The following is a 9,526-nucleotide window of genomic DNA, read 5'->3' as shown; positions in this document are numbered from 1 at the left end:
ACACTAAACCCAAAAAAAAACGGAGTACACATTTTTCTCAAGCGCACACGGATCATTCTCCAGGATCGATCACATACTGGGGCACAGAAAAACATCAACAGATACACCAAGATTGAAATTCATACCAACCATCTTTTCTGACACGAAGGCATCAAACTAGAAATAAATCATAAAAAGAAGCAAGGAACTATCCTACCTCATGGAGATTAAAGCCACACTACTGGAAGACCACTGACTAACGAGGAGATCAAAGAAGAAATTAAAAAATTCTTTGAATTGAATTGACAAGGAGGACACCAATCCTAAATGTATGGGATGCAGCAAAAACAGTAATAAGAGGGAAATATATAGCATAGGAAGCCACATCAAAAAACAAGAAAGAACTCAAAGAAACAACCTAATCTCGAAGCTCAAAGATTCTAGAAAAAGCAACAACAAAAAAACCCCAAAACCAGTAGAAGAAAAGAAATAATAAAAACCAAAGCAGAAATAAATGAAATTGAAACTAAAAAAACAATCCAAAAGATTCAATGAAACCAAGAGCTGGTTCTTGAAAAAATCAATAAAATAGACAAACCCCTAGCCAGGCTCACAAAGAAAAAAGGGAGAAAGCACAAATACACAGGATCATAAATGAAAGAGGAGAAATCACAACGACACAGCAGAAATCAAAAGAATAATCAGTAACTACTATGAACAGTATATGGAAACAAGCTCAACAATCTAGAGGAGATGGACAAATTCCTACAACTCTACAATCACCAAAGCTAGAAAAGAAGAAATAGAACACCTTAACAGACAATTACAAGCAGCGAAATTGAAAATGGTCATTAAAAAACCTCCCAAAAACAAAAGCCCAGGACCTGATGGATTACAAATTAATTCTACCAAACATTCAGAGACGAATTAGTGCCTATCCTTCACAAAAACTCTTCCAAAAAAATGAGAAGGAAGGACAATACCAAACACGTTCTATGAAGCCAATATTACACTAATACCAAAACCGAATAAGGACAACACAAAAAAGGAAACTACTAGGCCAATCTCCCTTATGAACACTGATGCAAAAATCCTCAATAAAATTTTAGCTATCAGAATCCAAGAATGTATCCATAAGATAATTCACCACGACCAAGTTGGATTCATTCCAGGGGCACAAGGATGGTTTAACATCCGAAAATCAATCAACGTTATCCAACACATCAACAAAAAGAAATATAAAAACCATATGATAATATCAATAGATGCTGAGAAAGCTTTCGACAAAGTGCAACACCCATTCATGATAAAAGCCCTTGAAATTCTTGGGATACAAGGAACATACCTCAACATCAATAAAGGCCATCTATGACAAGCCAACAGCCAGTATCATTCTCAATGGTGAAAAGCTGAAAGCAATTCCATTAAGATCTGGAACAAGACAAGGATGTCCACTCTCACCACTGCTTTTCAATATAATACTGGAAGTCCTAGCCAGAGCAATAAGACAAGAAAGACATCCAAGGAATCCAAATAGAAAAGAAGAAGTCAAACTATCACTATTTGCAGATGATATGATACTATACATAGAGAACCCCAAAATCTCCACAGAAAAACTAATTCAACTCATCAATCATTCAGTAAAGTGGCAGGATACAAATCAACACGCAAAAGTCAGTAGCTTCCTATACACAAACAATAAATCTGAAGAAGAAGAAATCAAAAAAACCACCCCTTTTATTATTGAAACAAAAAAAATCAAATATTGGTAATAAATCTAACAAAAGAGGTAAAGGACCTATACAAAGAAAACTATAAAACACTGTAAAAGAAATAGAAGAAGACACAAGTAATGGAAAGACATCCCCTGCTCATGGATTGGAAGAATAAACATTATTAAATGCCATCCTACCAAAAGCAATATACAGATTCAATGCTATTCCAATCAAAATCTCAATGGCATTCTTCAAAGAAATAGAACAATTAATGATGAAATTCATATGGAATCACCAAAACCCCGAATAGCCAAAGCTCTACTGAAAAAAAAAGAAGGAAATGGAGGCATCACACTCCCAGACTTCAAACTATACTACAAAGCCATAATCATCAAAACTGCATGGTATTGGAACAAGAACAGACATTACAGACCAATGGAATCAAATAGAAAATCCAGAAATAAACCCACAGATTTATGGTCAACTAATCTTTGACAAAGGAGCAAAGACTATGCATTGGAGCAAAGAAAGTTTGTTCAATAAATGGTGCTGGGAAAACTGGGTCGCTACATGCAAAAGAATGAAGCTTGACCACTACCTCACACCATACACAAAAATCAACTCAAAATGGATTAAAGAACTAGACATAAGACCTGAAACCATTAAAATACATAGAAGGAAATATAGGCGAAACACTACGGGATTTGCACATCAAAGACATCTTTACAGACATATCACCCAAAGCAGTGATAGTGAAGACAAAGATAAACAGCTGGACTACATCAAATTAAAGAGCTTCTGCACAGCAAAAGAGACAATAACAAAAACAAAGAGAAACCCCACCAACTGGGAGAACATTTTTGCACCCAACACTAATGATAAAGGACTGATCACAAAAATCTGCAAAGAGCTGATGAGACTCAACAACAACAAAGAAAATAATCCAGTCAAAAAATGGGCAGAAGAGCTAAAAAGAAACTTCTCTGAAGAGGAAATGCAAATGGCCAACAGATATATGAAAAAATGTTCAACATCACTTGTAATCAGGGAAATGCAAAATCAAAACTACCATGAGATACCATCTCACACCAGTGAGAATGGCACATATTAAAAAACTAGCAACAACAAATGTTGGCGAGGATGTGGAGAAAAAGGAACTCTTGTGCACTGTTGGTGGGAGTGCAAACTGGTCCAACCACTATGGAGAGCTGTGTGGAGATTTCTGGAACTACTAAACATAGAGCTTCCATATGATCCAGCAATTCCACTCCTAGGTATTTACCCAAAGGACACAGAAACATCAATTCCAAAGAGCATCTGCACTCCTATGTTTATAGCAGCACTATTTACAATAGCTAAGCTTTGGAAACAACCAAATGCCCAAAAATAGATGACTGGATCAAGAAGATGTGGTACATATATACCATGGAATATTACTCAGCATTCAAAAAAGATAAACACATGCAATTTGCAGCAACATGGATGGCACTGGAAGGGATCATGCTCAGCGAAATAAGCCAAAAAGAAAAAGAAAAATACCGGATGGTCTCACTCATAGCAGGAATCTAGAAAACTTAAATAAGGGACCAGGAAAATGAATATAAGAAAGTGAAAATCAAAATCAACAAAAAACTATGAACCAGAGACACTTTTTTGGGGGTGGGGCGGGAGGGGAAGGATTGGGGTCAGAATGGGGCATTTGCAATTGTATGGGGGAATATAAAAATAAAATTTAATATTAAAAAAAGAAATAAAAAATAAATAAATAAATAAATGAATAAATAAATAAATCTTTAAAAAAATAAGAAAATTATAGTAAAATATTTTAGTTCTGCACTTTTTTTTTTTTTTTTTGGTCGGACCCTCGCCTGTGGCTGGGGAACCAATGGGCGCTGCAGAGGCTGCGGGCAGCCTCGCAGCCCAGCACTCAACCGCTGTGCCACCAGGGGAGGCCCTCTGCCCATTTTTTTTAATTGGGTGAAAGAGGTAAATAGACACTTTCCCCAAGAAAACATACAAATGGCCAATAGGCACATGAAAAAGTCCTCATCATCACCTATCATCAAAGAAATGCATACAAAAACTACAATGAGATGCCATCTCGCATCTGTGACAATGGCCTGTATCAACCAGAAACAAGTGCTGGCAAGAGTGTGAAGAAAAAGGAACTTTCTTATGTTCTTTGAGCAGTGACACTCAAAAACCAGAGTAGAAGAGGTTGGCCTATCAGAAGGGCTCCTTTGCTCACATACATGGTACATTAGTTTTGGAAGTGTCTAGATCTTGGTCTCTGCATAGGAGAGACTGACAAAGCACTGGTCTAGGACATGACCACATTCACAGAGCCCATGGAGGTCCAGGAAGTTGAGAACAGATGGAGTGGTCTTTCTGGAGGTAATGTGGGAAGAGGGAAAGGAGAGGTGGCATAGTGTTCTCTCAATCATGTTTGCCAGATGGCCTGTCCTTATAGTCATTGTTGGTGGAAATGTAGACTAGTCCAGCCTTTATGGAAAACAGTATGGAGGTTTCACAAAAGATTAAAAATTGATCTGCCATACAATGCAGCAATTCCACTTCTAGGTATCTACCTGAAAAATACAAAAACATTAATTTGAAAGAAAACTTGCACTCCCATATTTATTGCAGTACTATTTACAATAATCAAGCTATGAAACACTCTGTCTGAAAACAGTTGAGTAGATCAAGAAGATGCAATTAAAATACACAATGGAATACTACTCAGCAATCTAAAAAGATAAACTCATGCCATTTGCAACAGCATGGATGCAGCTGGGAGGGATTATGCTAAGCAAAATAAGCCAGAAACAGAAAGCTAAATTTTGTCACTTGTATGTGGAATATGGAAAAACCAAATAAAGACAAACTTTAAAATCAACACTTGAAAGTTGACCATAAAACTGAGGTATCCATAGGGGGAGAAGAAGAAGGAGAAATGATAACAGAGTGAGGAGATAGCTGTGTGGAATATGGTAGAGGACAATGGGTACTTTGGTGGTGGGTGTGCTAAGTTGACTATACCTGAAAGCAGAGATCCTATACTTCCAAAATACTAACAATGATGTAATGTGGCACTTCAATAAATTTAAAAAAAAAAAGACCAGAAACAACAAATGTTGTCAATGATGTGAGTAGAAAAGAACTCTTGTACACTGTTTGTGAGAATGTAAATTGGTACAGCACTTATGAAAAAGAGTCTGGAGGTTTGACAAAATTTTAGAAAATATTGTCTGCCATACCACCCATTAATTTTACCCTAGGTATATACCTGAAGAATGCAAACATACTAATTCCAAGTGTTTGTTTTTTTGTTTTTGTTTTTTTTTTGAATTATTTATTTATTTATACAAGCACTGGGTACAGTCAGAAGCACGGGAGGGTGAGAGAATTTACGAGACCAGAGCGGGGAACAGAACAGGCAGACTGAAAAAATGCACTGCTGAGGGGAGCAGCGGTTGAGTCAGGAGAGGTCTGCAGTGCCATGTGGGACCCTCGCCGGCAGCCGGGGATCAAAACGGTGCTGCAGAGGCTGCGGGCAGCTACGCAGCCCAGTACAACTGCTGCGCCACCAAGGGACACCCTAATTCCAAGTGTTTATTGCAGCACTATTTTCAATACTCAAGTTATGGAAACAACCAAAGTGCCCAACAGATGAGTGGATTAGGAAGATGTGTATATATGCAATGAAATACTGTTCAGCTATAAAAAAAAAAGATGAACTCGAATGGAAGTGATGGGGATAATGCTAAATGAAATAAGTCAGGAGACAAATTCAAGATGACTTCACTTACATGTGAAATATAGGGAAATAAAACAAGGGGTCAAACAGAATGAAACCAATAACAAACCTTAGAAGTCTGACTATAGAATTGAGTCTAGCAGAGGAGGAGAATGGAGAATAGAGTATGAAGGGGGACCAATGGATTATGTCTGTGCCTTATTTTTGGGTAGGGTGTGGTAACACACATCTGATGAGGTATAATCCTATACCTTGAAGCATATACAGTGTTGGAAACCAATTTCACTTTAATAAAAATGATTTAAAATGCACATATCTTTGAAAAAACACTTATTTTTCCTACACTAAAACCAAGATATTCAAAATACTGCATATTGTTTATAGTAGCAGAGTTAAACTGCCTTCCCTAACTCTTTTTTGTAGGGGACAATATTTCTAAATTGAAACTCGGGACAACAGGATATCTCATTCCACAGCAATATTAGAAGCTGTCTCCCAGTTTTGACAGAGGTAAGTAGAGCTGTGTCCTAATCATACTATTGTCCAATCTTCTCTAGGAAGGATGCCTGAACTAACCACATGGAAAGAAAACAGTTTACATATATATGGTTCCATAGGAGTCTACTGAGACCAAGGGAAAAAGTTAAAATGTTTGGGAAATCCCCACAGGGGAAAGATTTTAAACAGTGATAACTAGATTCCAGAAGAAATGCCAGAATACACAACAACAAAACAGGATTTTGAGGTGAAGAAAAGGACAATGCAATTACAAAGGAGAAGCAGGGGCACTAACTCAACAAAAAAATAGAGGTCTCATAATAAAATAATGGGAACAAATATTTCTTAAAATAATCACCTTATTGAGTATTACTATATGTCAGGCACAATGATGAGTATTTTATATGCATTATGTTATTTAATTCTCATAACAACCTCATGAGAGTGTTCTAATATCTTCATTTTCCTAAAGGGAAGTAAGAGCCTCAGAAATTATGAGATTTAAGATCATTTATTAAATGGTAGGGCTGGTAGATTAATCTGGGTCTGCATAACTCTCAGTTCACACAAACTATGCTGTTCTGTAAAAAATTCCACATTTAGGCCTAAAGGTTCATCATAAATAGCATGATAATTAATTTACACTTTGAAATATTTAGTAGGGCCGCCCCAGTGGTGCAGCGGGTTGAGCGCAGCACTGTGAAGCTGTCCGCAGCCTCTGCAGCAACTGTTCGATTCCCAGCCAGCCAGGGAGATTCCCACATGGTGAGGCAGACATTTCCTGTCTCACCCGCTGTTCCCCTCAGCAGTGTACTTAGGTCCTTCTGCCTGTTCTGCTCCCTGCTCTGTCTGTGGTGAATTCTCTCACCCTCCTGTGCCTCTGGCCTATACCCCAATGCTTATATAAATAAATCTTTTTTTAAAAAATGAAATATTTAATAGTAAGAAAGGAGCACCTTTAGATTTCTATTTGAAATAAACAAAAAAATTAGGCCTTTAAAAAAATCATTTTTGTGCTTTGTGTGATTAGACATTCCTGCTTTTAGATTCACCTACCACTTGTTCCATTGATTACACACATATGTTTTATAAAAATGAAACCTAGTTTATTTTGTAAATTCTGCAGCTGCTCTCACTGATAACTAATGAATATTTGGCTTTGTCCTATGACAAAATCTCCCAATTTGGGGAACCAACAGTCAATATATTGAATATTAAGAAGTACTTTTCAACAGCCAATAATGTCTGTAAATCATTTCACTCTCTTATGCCCCTCAACTTTTGACAAGTCCTTCTACTGTACATAAATTTTGGAGTCACTCTGTGATTATTTTCTCTTGAAAAATATGGTTTTTTTCCCCCATGAAAGTAGAACAGAAGGTCTGAGAGAAAGGAAATTATTAAGCATTCTATTGAGTTTTTTTTTTTTCCCAACAAAAACTAAGATAGAGGTCAATGAATAAGTATATGCAGACTGGAACTTGAATCCTCTAGGGTGACTGTAGGCTAATTAATAATTAATGCCAGAGTCATGGTGTTTGAAATGCAGATGCGATAACTGGAAGCCTGGCAGTGTTGTTCCGAGGAAGCAGATTTAGATGCTATAGGGAATAGGCACTCCCTTGCCGGCTGCCTCAGAGAGTCAGCCTGGGTGCAAAGCAGGGCCTATGGTTTAGATTATATTCCCCTCAGCTGTTAATTACCTGAACCTACTTTGAAGTTCTTCTCTTTTTATCCTCTGCATGAAAAGAGATTGGTTCAGTCAAGGGACTTAGAGAAATGATCAAATACATAGGATAGAAGGAAGAGGGTGGGAATAGAACTTCAGATATAAGAAGATAACGAAGAAAAACACATAGTAGAACATATAAAAATGTACATTAACAGAACACGTCAAATTGTGGTTCTTTGTTTAAAGTACATTGTGTATCTCAGTGGTTCTAATGAAGTTGATTTTAAGTAAATGTGTAAACTCTCCCTGAATAGGTATAACAAAAATTTTCCATCCCTATTATTACATGAATTAGTGATTTGACAAGATACAGGTGCTTTATAATTCCATATTTAATTTAATAAAGTAATTCATTAATTTGAAACCACATATAATTTGAGTAATTCTAATAAAATCAGTCACAAACTAATTCTATATAACTTGTTTGTATTCAAATCACTCATTCTCAGAACACAAATACAAGGTGGGGTAGCTATAGTACATTAGAAAACTGAAAATATGCTGCAGTTGAAAGAAATATGAACATAAATAATGCTAGATTTAACTGCATAAAAGCGTGCAATTTTTCAGTCAGTATTTCTGAGTGTACACATGTAATTTAAAGAAGCACAGCAATTTGCTGTCTAGCAAGTGAATCACAGCATGCCTGGATTAAATGTAAATGCTGAGGTTTTGGGGTTCCTTTAATTTTTTAATGTAATTTTTATTTTAATGTTATTTTTAGTCCAGCTACTTCAGACAAAAAGCTTTCCTGAGTTAGATGATACTCATACATGAGAAAGGTTCTCTTTTGGTACAAGAGTATGTGGTGATGAAATAGATAATTGTCAACTATGAGAAGAATCTTTGTATCTTATAGACAGGAAAATGATACTGATAGCACCATCAAAGAAACGAGTACCTACATCAAAACTGACACCTGTAGATGCAGCATCATCTGTCTAAGGTTACATCAAATGCATACAACCAAATGAGTGAATGATGATTATTCAGTGCAGACATAACAAATAGACCTCCATGCAGTGATCTAGCTATGAAGTTCTATTTACCAATCATTTCTATTAAAAGGGGCCCTTTTGTTATGAGAGTCTTTAAACTCTTAAGTCAGAATGAAAAACTAGGAATTTGCTCAATAGAATCTATTGTTCAATATATTAATTCCAAAACACAGAGTTTGTATCATTATACAATTTAAATTTCCTTTAGCAATAAAATAGTCATGCAAATAAAGGCAAAAAAAGAAAAACAAATCTAAAGTCATATATCAAAGGCAAAACACATTGTGAAGTTTTATAATTTGTGTGTAACACAGGTTCCCTCGCTGTGGTTTTCATTCTAAGAACATATGTATAACAATGCTAAGATTATGTAAAAATTACAACAAAACGCAAATTCAAATCCATGCAATTTCAATACTAACATACACTGACATAAAGCGGGAGAACCAAATCACAGAAAACATAGTGTACTTTCATACTGATTTCATTACCAACAGGCTATATGATGGCAGTAATTTATTATAAGAGCTCAAATTACTAATGAAGACATAGCCATTTTTCAAAGTCTTAAATACAAATTTTGTATGTTGAGTTCCCTGCTGCTAAGAAAAAGGGGGAAAAATAATCATTTGAAAAATATAAACAGCAAACCAGAGGAAAACCTTTAGAAAATCAACCACTTAGATCAGCAACTAAGACTTTCACGGCCATAAGTCTTTTCCTCTCTGGCCATTCATGACTATCCAAGTGTTGTGGGTAACAAAATTTTAAAACATGAATAGAGATCAAAACACATTTCAACACTGCAACAGCAGTTATCCTCCAAAGTTGAAGTCCAAACTTTTGA

The sequence above is a fragment of the Talpa occidentalis genome, unplaced genomic scaffold, assembly GCF_014898055.3.
Source record: "Talpa occidentalis isolate TD23 unplaced genomic scaffold, MPIMG_talOcc4v2.1 talOcc4.15, whole genome shotgun sequence".
NCBI lineage: Eukaryota > Metazoa > Chordata > Mammalia > Eulipotyphla > Talpidae > Talpa > Talpa occidentalis.
The sequence above is the reverse complement of the archived record's forward strand: the minus strand, read 5'-3'. Positions refer to the sequence as shown.